The following is a 24,522-nucleotide window of genomic DNA, read 5'->3' as shown; positions in this document are numbered from 1 at the left end:
GCAAAAAAAAAACATAAAAATCCCAGGAGGTGATTAACCACTTGCAGACCGGACCATTTTGCTGGTCAAAGACCAGACCACTTTTTGCGATTCGGCGCTGCGTCGCTTTAACTGACAATTGCGCGGTCGTGCGACGTGGCTCCCAAACAAAATTGACGTCCTTTTTTCCCCACAAATAGAGCTTTCTTTTGGTGGTATTTGATCGCCCCTGCGGTTTTTATTTTTTGCGCTATAAACAAAAATAGAGCGACAATTTCGAAAAAAAAACGCATTATTTTTTACTTTTTGTTATAATAAATATCCCCCAAAAATATATAAAAAAACATTTTTTCCCTCAGTTTAGGCCGATACGTATTCTTCTACATACTTTTTGGTAAAAAAAATCGCAATAAGCGATTATTGATTGGTTTGCGCAAAAGTTATAGCGTTTACAAAATAGGGATAGTTTTATAGCATTTTTATTAATAATTTTTTATAATTTTTTTTCTTTACTAGTAATGGCGGCGATCAGCGATTTTTATTGTGACTGCGACATTGCGGCGGACACATCGGACATTTTTGACACATTTTTGGGACCATTGTCATTTATACATTAATCACTGCTATATAAATGCAGTGATTCCTGTGTAAATGACACTGGCAGTGAAGGGGTTAACCAGTGGGTGGCAGTGTAGGGGTTAAGTGTTCCTAGGGGCGTGTTAATAACTGTGGGGGGGGGGGTTGGGCTTTCATTTAGTGAACACTGATCTCTGCTCCAATCACATGGAGCAGAGATCAGCGTCACTAGTTGCTAGGCAGAATGGAGAAATGTTGTTTACAAACGGCACTTCTCCATTCGGCCGCTCCGTGAGACGATCGCGGGGATGCCCGTGGCGATCGAGTCCGCGGGTCCCGCGACCGGACTCACGGGGGTCCCGACCAGCGCGGGAGCGCGCCGCCGGCGGCGCGCTCCCGATGGCAGGGCGGCAAACTTAAAGGGACGTACATATACGCCAATATGCCTGCCCGTGCCATTCTGTCGACGTACATCGTCGTGCGCTGGTCGGGAAGTGGTTAAATACCACCAAAAGAAATCTCAATTTATGTGAAAAATTATATAAATATAATTTGTGTACAGTGTTATATGGCGGCGCAATTGTCATTCAAAGTGTGAGAGCGCTAAAAACTGAGAATTGTCGTGGGCAGGAAGGAGGGGGGCAGTGGGGGGGTGGGGGAGTATCTGGAAGGGGTTAAAAAGGGAAACCCGTTGATAATGAAATATGAGTCAGCAACTCAGCATGCAAGAAGAAGGGATATTAGGACGCCCTGTTGCATAGAGTAGACATGTAAATCCTGCCTTAAAGCGGGAGTCCGCCGGGACTCCGCGTTTTTTTTTTTTTTTTTAAAGCCAGCAGCTACAAATACTGCAGCTGCTGACTTTTAAATAGTGACACTTACCTGTCCAGCGCGCCCGCGATGTCGGCACCCGAAGCCGATCGCTCGCTCGTCTATCGGGTCCTGCCGCCGCCATCTTGGGTATGGGAATCAGGAAATGGAGCCTTTCGGCTTCATTTCCCGGTTCCCTACTGCGCATGCGCGAGCCGCGCTGCGCAATGAGGACGGTCCCCGCTGCCTCTGGGAGCTGTGTGTTTCCCAGCAGGCAGCGGGGCACTTGCTGAAGGGGGCGGGCGCTTGCGGAAAGGGGCGTAACGTACGCCCCTTTCCGCAGAGAGCTAGCCCGGAAGTGGGTGCAGTTACCTGGATTATCCAGGTAACTGCACCCCCCTCCCCCCTGAAAGGTGCCGATTGTGGCGCCGGAGGGGGGGGGGATTCCGATGAGCGGAGGTCCATTTTAGGGTGGACCTCCGCTTTAATGCGGAGTTCCACCGCAAAAAAAAAAAAAAAAAAAAAAATTAAAAGTCAGCAGCTCCAAAAAAGTGTATCTGCTGACTAAGGCTGGGTTCACACCGCTGCTGTAACGAGAATCGGATGCGATTCGCACACCGCACTGCAGTGCAAATCACATGCGATCTCTGTGCGATGCGAGTTCAGCCATACAGATAGTATACAGATAGTATTGGCTGAATTCGCATCGCACCCGGCCCAAACTCGCACAGGACCCTTTTTTTGGTTCGCAGCAGAATCGGATCGCATGGGTGTTCATACCATGCGATCCGATTCCTGTGTGAGTGTGCAGATCGCACTGCGATATGTGAACTGATCTGGGGGTGTCATTAACGTTTCACTGACACTCCCAGCAGTTCGCATAGGGCAGTGTGAACTGCCGCCGGGAGGCATGCGATGCGGGAACCCGCAAGCGGATTCGCAGCGTTCCCGCATCACTGCAGTGTGAACCCAGCCTTAAAGTGGTTGTAAAGGGGGGGGGAGCAACCTGCAAGCCAAAGGCATAATGAGCTAGTATGCATAGCATACTAGCTCATTATGAATAACTTACCTGAGAACAAAGCCCCCCGAAGCAGTCCTCCGTCTTCATGTCTGCCGCTGCCATGGATCCCGGAGCGACTTGCAGGTCTCGCTGCTCCAGCGCTGTGATTCGCCGAAGCAGCGATGGTGTCACTCCCACGCATGCGCACGGGAGCCGACACTCGCGGCATATCGACGCGATCTGCGGCCTGCCCCGTGCGCCTGCGCGCCCCGTAGATAGCGGTGCCTGTCTTTCGGTAAATATCTCATAAACCGTGTAGGTTTTGGAGATATTTCTTGGACCTACAGGTGAGCCTTCATCTAGACTTACCTGTAGGTCAAAGTGGTTTGTAAGGGTTTACAGCCACTTTAATAATCAGACTCACCCGTCCCACAGTCCAGCGATGCGGACAAACAAACCCTCACTCCTCTCCACCGCACCGGCATTCTTAAGAGCCGGGGGCACGCGCTGCGATTGGCTGGGCAATCTTCTGGGACCTGCGACGCAGAAGACTACGGGGGGGGGGGGGGGGGGGGACGTTCTTCCGGTGCCGTGGAGCACCCGGCAGGAAGTGGGAGCGGAGTGCCTTGTTTCAATTAATAGGTTAATAATCTTAAGAAAAAGTGTGGTGTATAATTTAGTTAATATGTAAAGTTTTAAAGAAGAAAAAAAAAAGGCAATTTATTCTCAAATAATAAATATAACCAACTGTATGATAAGTATACTGTATATACCACTATTAGAGGAGATATACTGTATATACCACTATTAGAGGAGATATACTGTATATACTATTAGGATATATACTGTATATACCACTATTAGAGGAGATATACTGTATATACTATTAGGATATATACCACTATTAGAGGAGATATACTGTATATACTATTAGGATATATACTGTATATACCACTATTAGAGGAGATATACTGTATATACTATTAGGATATATACTGTATATACCACTATTAGAGGAGATATACTGTATATACTATTAGGATATATACCATTATTAGAGGAGATATACTGCATATACTATTAGGATATATACTGTATATACCACTATTAGAGGAGATATACTGTATATACTATTAGGATATATACTGTATATACCACTATTAGATGAGATATACTGTATATACTATTAGGATATATACTGTATATACCACTATTAGAGGAGATATATTGTATATACTATTAGGATATATACCACTATTAGAGGAGATATACTGTATATACTATTAGGATATATACCACTATTAGAGGAGATATACTGCATATACTATTAGGATATATAGTGTATATACCACTATTAGAGGAGATATACTGTATATACTATTAGGATATATACTGTATATACCACTATTAGAGGAGATATACTGTATATACTATTAGGATATATACTGTATATACCACTATTAGAGGAGATATACTGTATATACTATTAGGATATATACCACTATTAGAGGAGATATACTGTATATACTATTAGGATATATACCATTATTAGAGGAGATATACTGTATATACTATTAGGATATATACTGTATATACCACTATTAGAGGAGATATACTTAATATACTATTAGGATATATACCACTATTAGAGGAGATATACTGTATATACTATTAGTAATAAATACCACTATTAGAGGAGATATACTGTATATACTATTAGAATATATACCACTATTAGAGGAGATATACTGTATATACTATTAGGATATATACTGTATATACCACTATTAGAGGAGATATACTGTATATACTATTAGGATATATACCACTATTAGAGGAGATATACTGCATATACTATTAGGATATATACTGTATATACCACTATTAGAGGAGATATACTTAATATACTATTAGGATATATACCACTATTAGAGGAGATATACTGTATATACTATTAGTAATAAATACCACTATTAGAGGAGATATACTGTATATACTATTAGGATATATACCACTATTAGAGGAGATATACTGTATATACTATTAGGATATATACTGTATATACCACTATTAGAGGAGATATACTGTATATACTATTAGGATATATACTGTATATACCACTATTAGAGGAGATATATTGTATATACTATTAGGATATATACCACTATTAGAGGAGATATACTGTATATACTATTAGGATATATACCACTATTAGAGGAGATATACTGCATATACTATTAGGATATATAGTGTATATACCACTATTAGAGGAGATATACTGTATATACTATTAGGATATATACTGTATATACCACTATTAGAGGAGATATACTGTATATACTATTAGGATATATACCACTATTAGAGGAGATATACTGTATATACTATTAGGATATATACCATTATTAGAGGAGATATACTGTATATACTATTAGGATATATACTGTATATACCACTATTAGAGGAGATATACTTAATATACTATTAGGATATATACCACTATTAGAGGAGATATACTGTATATACTATTAGTAATAAATACCACTATTAGAGGAGATATACTGTATATACTATTAGAATATATACCACTATTAGAGGAGATATACTGTATATACTATTAGGATATATACTGTATATACCACTATTAGAGGAGATATACTGTATATACTATTAGGATATATACCACTATTAGAGGAGATATACTGCATATACTATTAGGATATATACTGTATATACCACTATTAGAGGAGATATACTTAATATACTATTAGGATATATACCACTATTAGAGGAGATATACTGTATATACTATTAGTAATAAATACCACTATTAGAGGAGATATACTGTATATACTATTAGGATATATACCACTATTAGAGGAGATATACTGTATATACTATTAGGATATATACTGTATATACCACTATTAGAGGAGATATACTGTATATACTATTAGGATATATACTGTATATACCACTATTAGAGGAGATATATTGTATATACTATTAGGATATATACCACTATTAGAGGAGATATACTGTATATACTATTAGGATATATACCACTATTAGAGGAGATATACTGCATATACTATTAGGATATATAGTGTATATACCACTATTAGAGGAGATATACTGTATATACTATTAGGATATATACTGTATATACCACTATTAGAGGAGATATACTGTATATACTATTAGGATATATACTGTATATACCACTATTAGAGGAGATATACTGTATATACTATTAGTAATAAATACCACTATTAGAGGAGATATACTGTATATACTATTAGAATATATACCACTATTAGAGGAGATATACTGTATATACTATTAGGATATATACTGTATATACCACTATTAGAGGAGATATACTGTATATACTATTAGGATATATACCACTATTAGAGGAGATATACTGCATATACTATTAGGATATATACTGTATATACCACTATTAGAGGAGATATACTTAATATACTATTAGGATATATACCACTATTAGAGGAGATATACTGTATATACTATTAGTAATAAATACCACTATTAGAGGAGATATACTGTATATACTATTAGGATATATACCACTATTAGAGGAGATATACTGTATATACTATTAGGATATATACTGTATATACCACTATTAGAGGAGATATACTGTATATACTATTAGGATATATACCACTATTAGAGGAGATATACTGCATATACTATTAGGATATATACTGTATATACCACTATTAGAGGAGATATACTGTATATACTATTAGGATATATACTGTATATACCATTAGAGGAGATATACTGTATATACCATTAGAGGATATATACTGTATATACCATTAGAGGATATATACTGTATATACCATTAGAGGATATATACTGTATATACCATTAGAGGATATATACTGTATATACCATTAGAGGATATATACTGTATATACCATTAGAGGATATATACTGTATATACCATTAGAGGATATATACTGTATATACCATTAGAGGGTGAATCTGGTAAATATCAGACTCAGAGATCAAATCTTTTCTAAATACGCAGCGGCTGAAAAAAGAACAGATGTGAACGTGTCCCATAGGAATCCATGGAAATGAACTGTAGTGCGTTTCTGCAAAAAGCACCAATAAAAACACAGAGGTGTGAAAACAGTAATCTATTTCATAATCAATTAGTTGTCAATTAATCGATTAGTTGTTTCAGCCCTATAGACAAGTGTCATTTCTTCAGTGTTGTCACATGAAAAGATAAAAGAAAATATCCCTTCCCGCTGCTTTTGAAAGAAATCCAGCGGCTAATGAGCCACTTGGACGGCCTTCATGAGAAAGACAGCCGCCAGTAAAAAAAAAAAAAAAAAGAAATACGGGGTTATGGCCGACAACTGCAAGTGGCTAAGGTGTCACTAAACACAAGAGAAAAAAAATGGAGTTCAATGCAATCATCCAGATCGGGGGTGGGGCTACCTGTCAATTAAGAACTACCTGCTGACTGTGAGCAGGTGACGGATAGATCAAGTCCCATCCTTGCTGAGTCCCGGACAGAAGCACGGGGGGGGGGGGGGGGGGGGGGTATTTACTGAAACCAATCTATAGTCTCCTCCTGCAGCTGCAAGCCTTTGTTCTATCAGAAAGCCGCTACCCATCAGAAAACGCGACGGAAGTGAAGTTCCGTCACGGCCATCTTGGTACACCCCGCACTCGTATGCAGTAAGGCTACAGCAAGTGGACATCTTTTTACACCCAGCGAAGTCAGCAGTAGAGCTCCACAATTCTGACTAAAATGAGACTCACCATTTTTTTAGCTTAGAGTATAGATCACGATTCTCACAATTCTGGCGGCGCAACAACGTCTTTCACATTAAAATTGGGGGTTCCAAGTAATTTTCTAGCAAACAATATTGATTTTTAACTTAAGAAAGAAGTGACAGAAAAAGATTTAGACGTTAAGTGGTTAAACTTCCTGCATTTACACCTGGGTGAAAACATGGCAGACTGCCTGGATTATTTGTTTACACAGAAGTTCTATCCCTTTGATCTAAGGAGAAAGCCTTAGTTACAACGATTCTAAAGCTCTAAACTTGCCAGACTGCCCAGATGCTTTATTTTGACAGCTGAGTGAGCAGATAAGTCTCTCCACTTATATAAAGGAATTGGCAAACTCTGCACTAGAGATTGGGGGGGGGGGGGGGGGGTGGTGGTGGAATCGAGATCACGATTTTTTTAACGATTAATTGTGTAGCTCTAGTCAGCGGACATCTTTTTACACCCAGCGAAGTCTTGCATTTCACACGTATTCTTGCCAGTAAACTGAGCTTATATAGTGAAATACAGGATTTAAAGCTCTGTGACACGGTTTTGATGTTGAATTTTCAAAGCGGCGGTGTTCTGTCAGATTAGCAAACCTGTGAGATCAGCAGGCTTAGTGCCGTTTTTTAAATGCAAATGCAGAACAGTGTCACGCAGTTCTAAATCCCGTACTTCACTATAGAAGCTCAGTGCACTGGTAAAAATAAGTTATGTGAAATGCAAGACTTCACTGGGTGCAAAAAGATGTCCGCTTGCCTCCTGACTGACTGTAGAGGAGAGCAGTGGGAGGTCACGTGACCAATGGGCTGTCCGCTCAGGCCCTCTCACTGTAGCCCTAAGCTGGGGGGAGGAGAGAGGCGGGAGGTCATGTGACCATTGGGCTGTCCGCTCAGGCCCTCTCACTGTAGCCCTCAGCTCGGGGGAGGAGAGAGGCGGGAGGTCACGTGACCATTGGGCTGTCCGCTCAGGCGAGGAGAGAGGCGGGAGGTCACATGACCATTGGGCTGTCCGCTCAGGCCCTCTCACTGTAGCCCTCAGCTCGGGGGAGGAGAGAGGCGGGAGGTCACGTGACCATCGGGCTGTCCGCTCAGGCCCTCTCACTGTAGTCCTCAGCTCGGGGGAGGAGAGAGGCGGGAGGTCATGTGACCATTGGGCTGTCCGCTCAGGCCCTCTCACTGTAGCCCTCAGCTCGGGGGAGGAGAGAGGCGGGAGGTCAAGTGACCATCGGGCTGTCCGCTCAGGCCCTCTCACTGTAGTCCTCAGCTCGGGGGAGGAGAGAGGTGGGAGGTCATGTGACCATTGGGCTGCCCGCTCAGGCCCTCTCACTGTAGCCCTCAGCTCGGGGGAGGAGAGAGGCGGGAGGTCAAGTGACCATTGGGCTGTCCGCTCAGGCCCTCTCACTGTAGCCCTCAGCTCGGGGGAGGAGAGAGGCGGGAGGTCACGTGACCATTGGGCTGTCCGCTCAGGCCCTCTCACTGTAGTCCTCAGCTCGGGGGAGGAGAGAGGCGGGAGGTCAAGTGACCATCGGGCTGTCCGCTCAGGCCCTCTCACTGTAGTCCTCAGCTCGGGGGAGGAGAGAGGTGGGAGGTCATGTGACCATTGGGCTGTCCGCTCAGGCCCTCTCACTGTAGCCCTCAGCTCGGGGGAGGAGAGAGGCGGGAGGTCAAGTGACCATTGGGCTGTCCGCTCAGGCCCTCTCACTGTAGCCCTCAGCTCGGGGGAGGAGAGAGGTGGGAGGTCACGTGACCATTGGGCTGTCCGCTCAGGCCCTCTCACTGTAGTCCTCAGCTCGGGGGAGGAGAAAGGCGGGAGGTCACGTGACCATTGGGCTGTCCGCTCAGGCCCTCTCACTGTAGCCCACAGCTCGGGGGAGGAGAGAGGCGGGAGGTCAAGTGACCATTGGGCTGTCCGCTCAGGCCCTCTCACTGTAGTCCTCAGCTCGGGGGAGGAGAGAGGTGGGAGGTCATGTGACCATTGGGCTGTCCGCTCAGGCCCTCTCACTGTAGCCCTCAGCTCGGGGGAGGAGAGAGGCGGGAGGTCAAGTGACCATTGGGCTGTCCGCTCAGGCCCTCTCACTGTAGCCCTCAGCTCGGGGGAGGAGAGAGGCGGGAGGTCACGTGACCATTGGGCTGTCCGCTCAGGCCCTCTCACTGTAGTCCTCAGCTCAGGGGAGGAGAAAGGCGGGAGGTCACGTGACCATTGGGCTGTCCGCTCAGGCCCTCTCACTGTAGCCCTCAGCTCGGGGGAGGAGAGAGGCGGGAGGTCAAGTGACCATCGGGCTGTCCGCTCAGGCCCTCTCACTGTAGTCCTCAGCTCGGGGGAGGAGAGAGGTGGGAGGTCATGTGACCATTGGGCTGTCCGCTCAGGCCCTCTCACTGTAGCCCTCAGCTCGGGGGAGGAGAGAGGCGGGAGGTCAAGTGACCATTGGGCTGTCCGCTCAGGCCCTCTCACTGTAGCCCTCAGCTCGGGGGAGGAGAGAGGTGGGAGGTCACGTGACCATTGGGCTGTCCGCTCAGGCCCTCTCACTGTAGTCCTCAGCTCGGGGGAGGAGAAAGGCGGGAGGTCACGTGACCATTGGGCTGTCCGCTCAGGCCCTCTCACTGTAGCCCACAGCTCGGGGGAGGAGAGAGGCGGGAGGTCAAGTGACCATCGGGCTGTCCGCTCAGGCCCTCTCACTGTAGTCCTCAGCTCGGGGGAGGAGAGAGGCGGGAGGTCAAGTGACCATCGGGCTGTCCGCTCAGGCCCTCTCACTGTAGTCCTCAGCTCGGGGGAGGAGAGAGGCGGGAGGTCAAGTGACCATCGGGCTGTCCGCTCAGGCCCTCTCACTGTAGTCCTCAGCTCGGGGGAGGAGAGAGGCGGGAGGTCATGTGACCATTGGGCTGTCCGCTCAGGCCCTCTCACTGTAGCCCTCAGCTCGGGGGAGGAGAGAGGCGGGAGGTCACGTGACCATCGGGCTGTCCGCTCAGGCCCTCTCACTGTAGTCCTCAGCTCGGGGGAGGAGAGAGGCGGGAGGTCACGTGACCACACACGGGCGATGTGAAAAAGAGCAAGGTGCCCCTCCAGACCATGTGTGTACATGGTGGGGGGGGCTCAGCGCAGCCATAGAGGCTTTCATATACTGTTTTCCTGGTAATACATTATATACGAGGCACCTCATGTACTTCTATTGCTGCTCTCCTATTGGCTTTGCAACAAAATGTATGCCCTACCATTTCCATCCATAGGTGGATATGCATGTCCCCCCCCCCACCTCGAGCCCCATCATAGCCGCCCTGACCTGTGTGCTCCCAGTTTGGAATACAAAGGTTTGGGAGCGCCCAGCTGGAGCTGTATTAAAGTGCACACAGAGGGAATGATGGGGAATGTAGTGCCAACACAAGATGCCACCTGATGCTATTAGAGTGGGCACACATACGCATTATGGACTAGTTGCACAAGGAATCATGGGACACGTAGTCCCAAAGCAGGATGTCGCTGATGCTATAAGAGTAGGCACACATATATATATATATATATACGTATTATGGGCTGGCTGTGAGAAACTATGGGACATGTAGTCCTGACACACTGTATTGGCTCCTGCTATCAGTGCAGGCAAGCATATGCATTATGGGCTAGGCGCAAGGAAACATGGAACAGGTAGTCCAGACACAGGAGATTGGTGCAGGGACACATACTCATTATTGGCTGGGTGAGAGGAACCATGGAGCATATAGTCCAGAATAAGGACACTGGTGCAGGCACACATACCCCATTATGGGCTGGGTGTGAGGAACCATGGGACAGGTAGTCCAGATACAGGAGATTGGTGCAGGGACACATAGGCATTATTGGCTGGGTGCGAGGAACCATGGAGCATATAGTCCAGAATAAGGACACTGGTGCAGGCACACATACCCCATTATGGGCTGGATGTGAGGAACCATGGGACAGGTAGTCCAGATACAGGAGATTGGTGCAGGCACACATACCCCATTATGGGCTAGGTGCAAGAAACCATGGAGAGCATGGTGAAGGGTTACATATGTATTATGGTCTGGGTGCAAGGGACCATGGGACAGGTAGTCCAGACACAGGAGATTGATGCAGGCACACATACGCATTATAAGCTAGGCACAAGGATTGCTGAAGGCACACAGGCGCATTATGGGCTAGGTGCAAGGAATCATGGGACTTGTAGTCCAGACACAGAATACTGGTGCAGGCACACATGCACATTATGGGCTGGGTGCGAGGAACCATGGAGCATGTAGTCCAGACACAGAACACTGGTGCAGGGTTACATACGCATTATGGGCTGGGCGCAAGGCATCATGGGACATGTAGTCCAGGCACAAGAGATGGGGGTGTGGGTGTGAGGAACCACGAGACATGTAGCTCACCTGATGCAACGGTAAGCACTTTCTAATCTGCAACTTTTGTGAAAATGACGCAAGATCAGAAAGTAGGTCATTCGAGTCTCGGGGGGGGGGGGCAGGCTATTGGACAATACTGCTCAGCCCGACAATAATAAAGCTATAGAGGTGGAGAGTGAGGGATTCATAGCCGTGTGACCTCCACTCAGCTCCTGTAGATAGAATTGATGCTCAGGCGCTCAGTTGAGATTGTCAGTTTCCTTCAACAACAACCAGCAGCCCCCCCCCCCCCCCCCCTCAGCCTCTCACAGCGGCGGCAGCACAGACATGGACAGCCCAGACTTCATACAAAAACATGTTTATGGCTCCAATGTCACCCGATACAAACACTCCAACCAGCACCCCCCCATTTCACATTGTTGGGGACGAGACTCCCGTATGAAGTGTCACCTCGGTGCCAATTATCCTGTACAGAACAGACATGCCCAGCAATACACAGACATCGCTCTCTGATCCAATCTCACACCTCGCTCACAACACTTACCAATCAATCATCCCCGATCATTAGAGGCGGCTCCGACCTCACACCTTCCACACTATACAAGAGAAATCTCTCCATCGCCTTCCAGAAGGACCCCCGCCACGCCTGCCTGCCGGACCCCCCGCCACGCCTGCCCGCCGGACCCCCCCCCGCCACGCCTGCCCGCCGGACCCCCCCCTCCACGCCTGCCCGCCGGACCCCCCCCCCCTCCACGCCTGCCTCCCGGACCCCCCCCCCCCCCGCCTGCCCGCCGGACCCCCCCCCCCCCATCACGCTTAGACAAACATTTGCATTTCTTAAAGAATTAGGCTCCATGCACACTGAAGCTCAAAAAAGCTATTTCTGGACGCCAGATTGCTGGCAGAAAACGCTGGTTGAAAAACCTGCTTTTAACAGCGTTTTATACTAGCGTTTATGAGCGTTTTACAGCGTTAGCGTTAATGGGCGTTTTTTATAAAAATACACAGAGGACACTCCAAAAATCCCACAATGCATTGAAAAATAGAATGCCGAACACTAATGAACGAGCGTTTATGAGCGTTTACAAGCGTTAATGAGCGTTTATCAGCGTTTGTCGTTTTTTGGCGCTGAAAAACGGCACTTTGAACGCGAATTTCTGGCGTTCAGAAAAAAGCCCATAAACTCCACTGCTCATTAAAGCTGAAAAACGTCCATGTGTGCATGGGCACATAGGCTAACATAGAGTGGAGTTTATGGGCTTTTACAAAAAACGCCCAAACTCCAATAAACTGCAGTTTATCAGCTTCAGTGTGCATGGAGCCTTAAAGCAGACTTCTACCCGTAACAACTTGATTTAAAAAAACAAAAACAAAACAAAACACAATGTTCTAGGAAGGAATAAACTTTACACATTAATAATTCTGACACCAATATCGGAGTGTGCTGTGACTTGCCTTCAGCATTGCTTCCGTTTCTTCTTGCTGGAGACGGCCATTTTGCTGAAGCCCAGACCCCTAAGCAGGAGATCAATAATATGTCAGCAAAATCAGCCTCTACAAATTCGGCACAGTGCCTAAAAATAGAGAGCAACTGAACTGAGCATGTGCAGAGCAGGACACAGCGTATTAATGTATAGGCGCTTATTTTTTTTATTTATGTTTTGCACAGATATACCTGCAAAAGGGGCCGGAGTCTTATCATATAAGGTCCTCCATCGGATAGTGTCCGCTGTGTACTGCGCATGCGCAGTGCACACCAACACAGATTCCGAAAAATAGCCGAGGATGAACGTCGCCTGCGCCGTGAGTCCAGGTTCTATCCCCACCATCCAAGTGGACAGAGTAGGAATATAAAAGAGCCGAGCGCAGCGAGGCCGAGCCCAAAGCGCGGCGAGCAAAGCTCGCCCACGAGGGGCCCTCTAATATTCACAACCCTATGTCCGCTTGGATGGTGGGGCTACCACCTCCACTCACAGTGTAGGCGGCGTTCAGCTTCGGAGATTTTCCAAAGCTTCGTCTGCTCTGTACTGCGCATGCGCAGTATGGGGCGGACGCTATATGATGGCCGGACACTATATGGCACAACACAGGCCTGATTTCATCCAGCAGGACTTCATTTTGTGACTAAAGTTCTTTAACCCCTTCAATACCGGGCACTTTTGTGGCACCGGGGGGGGGGGGGGGATCCGATGAGTGGAAGTTCCACTTTAGGGTGGAACTCAGCTTTTTATTTCTGTTCTAAAATTTTGTAAACAAGTAATTTCTCTTCCTCACTGGCGAGGCCGCACCGGGCGGGCACATGGCGAGGCCGCACCGGGCGGGCACATGGCGACCGGGCGGGCCCATGGTGACCGGGCGGGCACATGGCGAGGCCGCACCGGGCGGGCACATGGCGAGGCCGCACCGGGCGGGCCCATGGCGACCAGGCGGGCCCATGGTGACCGGGCGGGCACATGGCGAGGCCGCACCGGGCGGGCACATGGCGAGGCCGCACCGGGCGGGCCCATGGCGACCAGGCGGGCCCATGGTGACCGGGCGGGCCCATGGCGAGGCCCCACCGGGCGGGCACATGGCGAGGCCGCACCAGGCGGGCACATGGCGACCAGGCGGGCCCATGGTGACCGGGCGGGCCCATGGCGAGGCCCCACCGGGCGGGCCCATGGCGAGGCCGCAACGGGCGGGCCCATGGCGAGGCCGCAACGGGCGGGCCCATGGTGACCGGGCGGGCCCATGGCGAGGCCCCACCGGGCGGGCCCATGGCGAGGCCGCACTGATTATCAGTGTAAACAATGTGCCGACAGCCTTGCCAGTTATTGTCTCTCCTTTCCTCACACAGACACAGCGCGCAAGGAAAGAAGACAACAACCGGGCAAGTCTGTTTACATGTGATAAGCTGTAATTGGACACATGTGATCACATGATAAAGGGTTGGTGTGATTGGCCCTTTACCCCCCGATCTGTGATCAGCTCCGTCTCAAGGACACGGCAGTCACAGAGCGCGCCCCAGGTGCGCAGGGGTTGAGGTTCTGGGAGGATTTCCATGTATGACCTCCCAGAACTGGAGTGCCGCGCTGTGCCCGTCTTCTGGCTACAGCAAAGCACTGAAGAGGTTCATTACAGACGTCACGAGAAATTCATTCTCAACGTTGAATCTGCTTCTATCAGTTTTTCTCAAACAGGGTGCTGGGGCATTCTGGGGTGTAGTCTGGGTTTTGATGCCGCTTCCAGACAAGTACATATACACACACCCCGATATATATATATATATATACACACCCCATATCTCTCTATATTACACACACACACACACTGGGAAGTGATTACAGCAGGGGGTCTCCAACTAGCAGCCCCCCAGCTATTGCAAAATTACAAGTCCCACGAGGCGTTGCAAGGCTGACAGTTAAAGGCACGACACCCCCAGTCAGAGTCATGATGGGACTTGTCACGCACCGGCTGGGGGGGCCGCCAGTTTGAGACCCCCTGGATTAAAGGCTGGTGCCAACTTGCACAACGTTTTAATGAAAAAAAAGAAAAAAAAAAGTCAGACTGAGTGTAGATACGGCTTTAGTCCAGCTCCATCAAGGCCATGCTCCACCTACAGGGCTCAGTAATGGAGGTCCTCCATGACTAAGCCGTGTGTGTGGGACGAAACGCGTCAGTGGGAGCATGGTCTGGATGGAGCCGAAGCATTATTTAACGATTTTTTTTTTGCAGGGGCTGAACTTTTTCGTCCTAGTAGCGAGTGCACACAGCCAGGAAGAGCTGATAGTGCCAACCTGCACCCGACAAGTCAAGAGTCGGCGGATCTTCGGAAGTTTATCCACAGCGGCGCGCCAAGCTATGCAACACGTTACACTCAGATTTAGGGTGTAGCATGCTGCGCGTTACACCCTAAATCTGGGTGCAACATATCACGTGTTAAAACAGGACACGCCAACCGTTTCTTGTGACGGCAGACACTCTGGAGAACTGCGTGTGGTGTGAACCGGCCCCAAACGTAACTCAAAAATGCACTGTAAACGTCAAAGGGGTACTTTTATTTTTTTGTGTGTTTGCAGCACATTTACAGTGCTATCAATGGAAGCGTTTGGGGAGCGGCAAAACTGGGCTAAGCTAACCAGGGTGGATAAAAATCAGTGGTTAACCCCTTGCCGCCCGCCCTATAGCAAATGGACGGCGGCAAAGTGGTTTCATAATCCTGACCGGACGTCATATGACGTGATCAGGATTATGAGCCCCCGGGGGGCGCGCATCGCGGCGATCGTTATTGCGGGGTGTCAGTCTGACACCCGGCAACTACGATCTCAGTAAAGAGTCTCCGACGGAGACTCTTTACCACGTGATCAGCCGTGTCCAATCATGGCTGATCACAATGTAAATAGGAAAAGCCGGTGACCGGCTTTTCCTCACTCGCGTCTGTCAGACGTGAGTAGAGGAGAGCCGATCGGCTGCTCCTCTGACAGGGGGGGTCTGTGCTGATCGATTATCAGCACAGCCCCCCCGAGGATGCCCACACTGGACCACCAGGGACGCCACCAGACCACCAGGGATGCCAAGGTAAAGGTATGCCACCCTAGACCACCAGGGATTCTAGTCAGTGCCACAATGGATGCCAATCAGTGCCCATAATGGATACCAATCAGTGCCCACAATGGGCATCACTGATTGGCATGCATTATTGATTGGCACTGATTGGCATCCATTAGTGCAATATATTATAATACAATGCCGCCTATCAGTTCCCATCTGTGCCGCCTATCAGTGCCTACCCATGCCCATCTGTGCCGCCTACCCATGCCCACCTGTGCCGCCTAACCCATGCCCACCTGTGCCGCCTAACCCATGCCCACCTGTGCCGCCTAACCCATGCCCACCTGTGCCGCCTAACCCATGCCCATCCGTGCCACCTATCAGTGCCCATCCATGTCGCCCATCAGTGCCACATATCGGTGTCCATCAATGCCACCTCATCAGTGCCACTTCATTGGTGCCACCTCATCGGTGCCCATCAGTGCCGCCTTATCATTGCCCATCAGTGTAACCCCATCAGTGCCCATCAGTGAAGGAGAAAACTTACTTATTTGCAAAGTTTTGAAACTGAAACAAAAAAAAAACATTTTTTTTTTTCAAAACTTTCGGTATTTTTTTATTTGTTTAGCAAAAAATAAAAACCTTAGAGGTGATCAAATACCACCAAAAGAAAGCTCTATTTGTGGGAAAAAAATGATAAAAATTTCATTTGGGTACAGTGTAGCACGACCGCGCAATTGTCATTCAAAGTGCGACAGCGCTGAAAGCTCAAAATTGGTCTGGGCAGGAAGGTGTTTAAGTGCCCCCCCCCGGTATTGAAGTGGTTAAAACTAAACAAATACATTCAAATTCGGCATTCAAATAACAAAAACAATGAAAAACACAATAAATAAATAAATAGGGCCCAACACAACGATACTATCGATCATCATTCTCCTATTGGATATACTCGTCCTTGTATATCTATTCCATATGGACACATCATTTCCCCTTATCCTTCCCCACCCCCCACCTGTACCTGCCAGTCATATACCTAAAGACGGAGAATATCGCCCCCTATAGTGATGGCGGAGAACACAGAAATCCGTAATAATAAAACCGAAACATTCACACTTCTAATCTTCTCCCTCTACCCTTCTTCACGTCTCCTTCCCCTCTAACTCTACAGTTTGAAATACATTTTAATAAAAAGCTTTTGGAGAGAGAAAAAAAAAAGTCTATCCAATAATAATGTGTCTTAAATAGAAAACTGATCATTTAGATTATTCGGCCTACAACGGAGCTCAGTTATGTAGCATGAGGCTGTATATTCTGCAATATTTACATTTTTTTGGTAAACTCATTCAATGAATCAAAGCTGAGATAACACGCACTGCATCCACACAATGTCACAGTAATCACGAGATAAAACAAAGTTCAGGAAGATTCCTTCACCACATTGCTTTGCAAATCTATGTACACTACAAACTGTATGAATCGGGTCTGATGTCGCTGCTTTCCTAACCTGACGGCTTATTATTCTAAATAGAATCTTTAATATTTGCAAACAAAATGAAGGCGTCCCAACTACCTGCAAGTACAAGTCCTTACATTTAAAGAGCACCTGTCATTTCAGATCCATCAGCGGGGACGGCAGAGTAGGAGGAGCAGCCGACGCCAGAGGAGGAGGAGCAGCCGACGCCAGAGGAGGAGGAAGAGCTGACGGCAGAGGAGGAGCCAACAGCAGAGTAGGAGGAGGAGCAGCCGACGGCAGAGGAGGAGGAAGAGCCGACGGCGGAGGAGGAGGAGTGGCCGACGGCAGAGGAGGAAGAGCCGACGGCAGAGTAGGAGGAGGAGCTGCCGACGGCAGAGGAGGAGCCAACAGCAGAGTAGGAGGAGGAGCAGCCGACGCCAGAGGAGGAGGAAGAGCTGACGGCAGAGTAGTAGGAGGAGCGGCCGACGGCAGAGTAGGAGGAGGAGCGGCCGACGGCAGAGTAGGAGGAGGAGCGGCCGACGGCAGAGTAGGAGGAGGAGCGGCCGACGGCAGAGTAGGAGGAGGAGCGGCCGACGGCAGAGTAGGAGGAGGAGCGGCCGACGGCAGAGTAGGAGGAGGAGCGGCCGACGGCAGAGTAGGAGGAGGAGCGGCCGACGGCAGAGTAGGAGGAGGAGCGGCCGAGTAGGAGGAGGAGCGGCCGAGTAGGAGGAGGAGCGGCCGAGTAGGAGGAGGAGCGGCCGAGTAGGAGGAGGAGCGGCCGACGGCAGAGGAGCCGACAGCAGAGTAGGAGGAGGAGCGGCCGACGGCAGAGGAGGCGGAAGAGCGGCCGACGGCAGAGGAGGCGGAAGAGCGGCCGACGGCAGAGGAGGCGGAAGAGCGGCCGACGGCAGAGGAGGCGGAAGAGCGGCCGACGGCAGAGGAGGCGGAAGAGCGGCCGACGGCAGAGGAGGCGGAAGAGCGGCCGACGGCAGAGGAGGCGGAAGAGCGGCCGACGGCAGAGGAGGCGGAAGAGCGGCCGACGGCAGAGGAGGCGGAAGAGCGGCCGACGGCAGAGGAGGCGGAAGAGCGGCCGACGGCAGAGGAGGCGGAAGAGCGGCCGACGGCAGAGGAGGCGGAAGAGCGGCCGACGGCAGAGGAGGCGGAAGAGCGGCCGACGGCAGAGGAGGCGGAAGAGCGGCCGACGGCAGAGGAGGCGGAAGAGCGGCCGACGGCAGGAGGCGGAAGAGCGGCCGACGGCAGAGGAGGCGGAGGGGGCGACGGCAGAGGAGGCGGAGGGGCCGACCGCAGAGGAAGAGCCGACGTCAGAGGAAGAGCAGGAGCCGACGTCAGAGGAAGAGCAGGAGCCGACGTCAGAGGAAGAGCAGGAGCCGACGTCAGAGGAAGAGCAGGAGCCGACGTCAGAGGAAGAGCAGGAGCCGACGTCAGAGGAAGAGCAGGAGCCGACGTCAGAGGAAGAGCAGGAGCCGACGTCAGAGGAGGAGCCGACGTCAGAGGAGGAGGAGGAGCCGACGTCAGAGGAAGACGAGGAGGAGCCGACGTCAGAGGAAGACGAGGAGGAGCCGACGGCAGAGGAAGACGAGGAGGAGCCGACGGCAGAGGAAGACGAGGAGGAGCCGACGGCAGAGGAAGACGAGGAGGAGCCGACGGCAGAGGAAGACGAGGAGGAGCCGACGGCAGAGGAAGACGAGGAGGAGCCGACGGCAGAGGAAGACGAGGAGGAGCCGACGGCAGAGGAAGACGAGGAGGAGCCGACGGCAGAGGAAGACGAGGAGGAGCCGACGGCAGAGGAAGACGAGGAGGAGCCGACGGCAGAGGAAGACGAGGAGGAGCCGACGGCAGAGGAAGACGAGGAGGAGCCGACGGCAGAGGAAGACGAGGAGGAGCCGACGGCAGAGGAAGACGAGGAGGAGCCGACGGCAGAGGAAGACGGGGAGGAGCCGACGGCAGAGGAAGACGGGGAGGAGCCGACGGCAGAGGAAGACGAGGAGGAGCCGACGGCAGAGGAAGACGAGGAGGAGCCGACGGCAGAGGAAGACGAGGAGGAGCCGACGGTGGGACAGTGGAGCCAACAGTGGGTCAGAGATGACAGTTGCTCTTTAAAAATGATGTTTTAAATCAAATCCACGCTGATGCTAATGTAACATGTGAAGGGCGCCGGTCGCTGCAACGCACACAATGGCAGGCTTTGGTGGAACGTCAACAACACTGATGACACGCCCTCTTTTGGAGCTGGTATAAGCCTGGCCTTAGGATTTCCATCTGCTTTCATCTCATCGGCACTTCCTCCACGGTCAGTGACCACCATACAGCTTTTACATAGTGAGGGGGGGGCGGGGCTCCCCACATGGGGGGTCACCAATCCCAGGAGCTGCTTACAGTGCAACTCCTCCTCCGCCGGGGCCGCCCATGTCCCAAGCACATCGTACTCCAGCAGAGTCCTGCATTGCAGTAAGAACACAACCTAACTACACCCCCCGTCCCCCCCCTCCATCCATCCAATGGGGTCCTGGGGGTTGCACAGGGATCAGTGAATGGCTGACAATCCCTACAGCAGTATGAAGAATTACTGACTACGACAACACGCCTCCATCCTTCCCCTTGGTGATCACTCAGTGCTCCTCCCGGGGCCTCATTGGACGGGTTGGCCGCTCACTCTGTCATAAATGTTAGGAGTGCGCCCGGCTTTCTGAAGCTGCACCTCCCGGAGGAACTACAACTCCCAGAATAACCCAATAAAACCGTCACTGCCCTGCAACCCAACGTACAGATCATCGCAGGACAGGATGTCTTCATGAGGACTACAACTCCCACCATGCTGCTCTGCTCCCCCCACCCCTTGTGAGCTACAGTATATCACAAAAGTAAGTACACCCCTTAGTCACATTCCTGTAAATCTTTTCTTCTCTCTTTTCATGTGACAACACTGAAGAAATGACACTTGTCTACAATGTAAAGTAGTGAGTGTACAGCTTGTATAACAGTTTAAATTTCCTGTCCCCTCAAAATAACTCAACACACAGCCATTAATGTCTAAACCGCTGGCAACAAAAGTCAGTACACCCCTAAGTGAAAATGTCCAAATTGGGCCCAATTAGCCATTTTCCCTCCCCGGTGTCATGTGACTCGTTAGTGTTACAAGGTCTCAGGTGTGAATGGGGAGCAGGTGTGTTCAATTTGGTGTTATCGCTCTCACTCTCTCATACTGGTCACTGGAAGTACAACATGGCACCTCATGGCAAAGAATTCTCTGAGGATCTGAAGATAAGAATTGTTGCTCTACATAAAGATGGCCTAGGCCAGTGATGGTGAACCTTGGCACCCCAGATGTTTTGGAACTACATTTCCCATGATGCTCAATTACACTGCAGAGTGCATGAGAATCATGGGAAATGTAGTTCCAAAACATCTGGGGTGCCGAGGTTCTCCATCACTGGTCTAGGCTATAAGAAGATTGCCAAGACCCTGAAACTGAGCTGCAGCACGGTGGCCAAGACCATACAGAGGTATAACAGGACAGGTTCCCCTCAGAACAGGCCTCGCCATGGTCCATCAGAGAAGTTGAGGTCACGTGCTCAGCGTCATATCCAGAGGTTGTCTTTGGGAAATAGACGTATGAGTGCTGCCAGCATTGCTGCAGAGGTTGTAGGGGTGGGGGGGTCAGCCTGTCAGTGCTCAGACCATACGCCGCACACTGCATCAAATTGGTCTGCATGGCTGTCGTCCCAGAAGGAAGCCTCTTCTAAAGATGATGCACAAGAAAGACCACAAACAGTTTGCTGAAGACAAGCAGACTAAGGAGATGGATTACTGGAACCATGTCCTGTGCTCTGATGAGACCAAGATAAAGGTATTTGGTGTCAGATGGTGACAAGCGTGTGTGGGGGCAACCAGGTGAGGAGGACAAAGACAAGTGTGTCTTGTCTACAGTCAGGCATGGTGGTGGGGGTGTCATGGTCTGGGGCTGCATGAGTGCTGCCGGCACTGGGGGGGCTACAGATCATTGAGGGGACCATGAATGCCAACATGTACTGTGACATACTGAAGCAGAGCATGATCCCCTCCCTTCAGAGACTGGACCGCAGGGCAGTATTCCAACATGATAACCACCCCAAACACACCTCCAACACCACCACTGCCTTGCTAAAGAAGCTAGCCATGATTCGCCCACCAGTTCCTCTCCCCAACTGAGGCTCCGCCCTCTGCCCGCATCTTCACCCAGCAGCTCGTCTCCACTGCCTGCGGCCGGGGTGTAAATCAGATCGATGTCGCCATGTGCTGTACAATGATTTGTTCTCTATGCCTCTCATATCAGTTCTGAGCACTGAGTGTAATTTCTGTCTGCTGCCTCCTTCCTCTGCTGTCTGCATGAGTCACTTTCTGACACCAAGAGAAAAAAAGGTGACAGGGGAGGGAGCTCCAGCACACAGCCTGTGATTGACAGCCTCAGCTCTGTTCCTCTGTGCCATGTGATTTTGGGGGGGGGGGGTGTCCCTTCCCTCCAATCAGCTTTCACTGAGCTCTGTAGAGTGTAAACGTAGCTCTCCGCCCCCTTTTTTTTTCCTGAACTCAGACAAGCTGTATAAATTCTGACGTTATGTAGAGAAGGCTGCAGATAAACAGGTACAACTTGTGTTGGAGGATCTGTATCATCTCTGTGTATCACCTGAGGCCGGACACTGCACTGGGGACATGGAGAGTTTACATCCACTTTAATACATGACGGGGGATGGGTGTACGGGACGGGGGATGGGTGTAAGGGACATCCTTCGATCTTCAACACTCCGTACAGAAGTCGTGGATTCCCAAGCCCCACCTTCATTTATATGTACCCCCCCCCCCGCCCCCCACAATGACCTGCATGCTGGGAAATTTCCCTCTCCAGGTTCTCCTGCATACTGAGAGGTGCCCCTCCCCCAAACGCTGCACTGCATGATGAGAGTTCTCCCTCCAATACTACTGAATGCGTGGAGTTCTTATCATTCCCCCCCCCCATGGAGGACAATGATGGGGGGTCGTGGTCCCTCATGGAGGACAACGATTGGGGGTTGTAGTCCCTCATGGAGGACAACGATGGGGGGTTATAGTCCCTCATGGAGGACAACGATGGGGGGTCGTGGTCCCTCATGGAGGACAACGATGGGGGGTCGTGGTCCCTCATGGAGGACAACGATGGGGGGTTATAGTCCCTCATGGAGGACAACGGTGGGGGGTTATAGTCCCTCATGGAGGACAATGATGGGGGGTCGTGGTCCCTCATGGAGGACAACGATGGGGGGTTATAGTCCCTCATGGAGGACAACGATGGGGGGTTATAGTCCCTCATGGAGGACAACGATGGGGGGTCGTGGTCCCTCATGGAGGACAACGATGGGGGGTCGTGGTCCCTCATGGAGGACAACGATGGGGGGTTATAGTCCCTCATGGAGGACAACGGTGGGGGGTTATAGTCCCTCATGGAGGACAACGGTGGGGGGTTATAGTCCCTCATGGAGGACAACGGTGGGGGTTGTAGTCCCCCATGGAGGACAATGATGGGGGGTTGTAGTCCCCCATGGAGGACAATGATGGGGGGTTGTAGTCCCTCATGGAGGACAATGATGGGGGGTTGTAGTCCCTCATGGAGGACAATGATGGGGGGTTGTAGTCCCTCATGGAGGACAATGGTGGGGGTTGTAGTCCCTCATGGAGGACAATGGTGGGGGTTGTAGTCCCTCATGGAGGACAATGGTGGGGGGTTGTAGTCCCTCATGGAGGACAATGGTGGGGGTTGTAGTCCCCCATGGAGGACAATGATGGGGGGTTGTAGTCCCCCATGGAGGACAATGATGGGGGGTTGTAGTCCCTCATGGAGGACAATGGTGGGGGTTGTAGTCCCTCATGGAGGACAATGGTGGGGGTTGTAGTCCCCCATGGAGGACAATGATGGGGGGTTGTAGTCCCCCATGGAGGACAATGATGGGGGGGGTTGTAGTCCCTCATGGAGGACAATGATGGGGGGTTGTAGTCCCCCATGGAGGACAATGATGGGGGGTTGTAGTCCCTCATGGGGGACAATGATGGGGGTTGTAGTCCCTCATGGAGGACAATGATGGGGGTTGTAGTCCCTCATGGAGGACAATGATGGGGGTTGTAGTCCCCCATGGAGGACAATGATGGGGGTTGTAGTCCCTCATGGAGGACAATGATGGGGGTTGTAGTCCCTCATGGAGGACAATGATGGGGGTTGTAGTCCCTCATGGAGGACAATGATGGGGGTTGTAGTCCCTCATGGAGGACAATGATGGGGGTTCTCCCCTCTGTAGGCTCTCAGGCCGTGTGTCCGGTGTGGGAAGCCTCACAGGCCGCACGGGCTCACAAGGTCCCTCTGTGGCCTCAGCCCGGCGATGGAGGTGTGTGGAGAGACCCCGGGTGAGGACGAGGTGTGGGGGAGGGGCGGAGCAGTCGGTGTGCGGTTCCCCTACCTGTCCGGGAGAGCGCGGGACGAGGAGACGGCTGGAGGAGGGGAAGGAGCGGCGTCACGTGAACCGCACAGCTGCTTCCTGGTCACGTGACGCCGCGTCCTGACGTGCAGACGTCGGCTGCAATACCGGCCACGCCCACACAGCCTGCGAGAAGAGCTGGAAAAACACCGCCCACTAAACCTCTGACCCCGCCCAAGACGTCTGACTGCGCATGCCCATCAACTTCAGTCAGTGTTCTGTGATTTTCAAGACCTGAAAGCCCGCCATAATGTCACAGCAGAGCCCAGAGCCCTCCATAACATCACATAATATCACCATAGAGACCAGAGCCTTCCACAACATCCCATAATATCACTATAGAGACCGGAGCCTTCCATAACATCCCATAATATCACCATAGAGACCAGAGCCTTCCACAACATCCCATAATATCACTATAGAGACCGGAGCCTTCCATAACATCCCATAATATCACCATAAAGACCAGAGCCTTCCATAACATCCCATAAT

At 50.2% G+C, this 24,522-nt stretch overlaps 1 protein-coding gene across 2 annotated transcripts in view; it reads right to left on the bottom strand.

Moving 5' to 3' along the window:
- TSNARE1 (t-SNARE domain containing 1) overlaps positions 1–24,126 on the bottom strand; it is a 511,756-nt gene extending 487,630 nt beyond the window's left edge. For both annotated transcript variants that reach the window (XR_013277476.1, XM_077490486.1), the window contains exon 1: positions 24,013–24,126. The gene's annotated coding sequence lies outside the window, so the exon portion shown is untranslated. The remainder of the gene's footprint in view (positions 1–24,012) is intronic.
- Positions 24,127–24,522: the final 396 nt, after the last annotated feature.

Source organism: Lithobates pipiens, unplaced genomic scaffold (genome assembly GCF_037356315.1).
Source record: "Lithobates pipiens isolate NorthernLeopardFrog02 unplaced genomic scaffold, aLitPip1_a1.2 Scaffold_19, whole genome shotgun sequence".
Taxonomy (NCBI): domain Eukaryota; kingdom Metazoa; phylum Chordata; class Amphibia; order Anura; family Ranidae; genus Lithobates; species Lithobates pipiens.
Note: the sequence above shows the minus strand (reverse complement) of the source record. Positions and strands in the feature narration are given on the sequence as shown.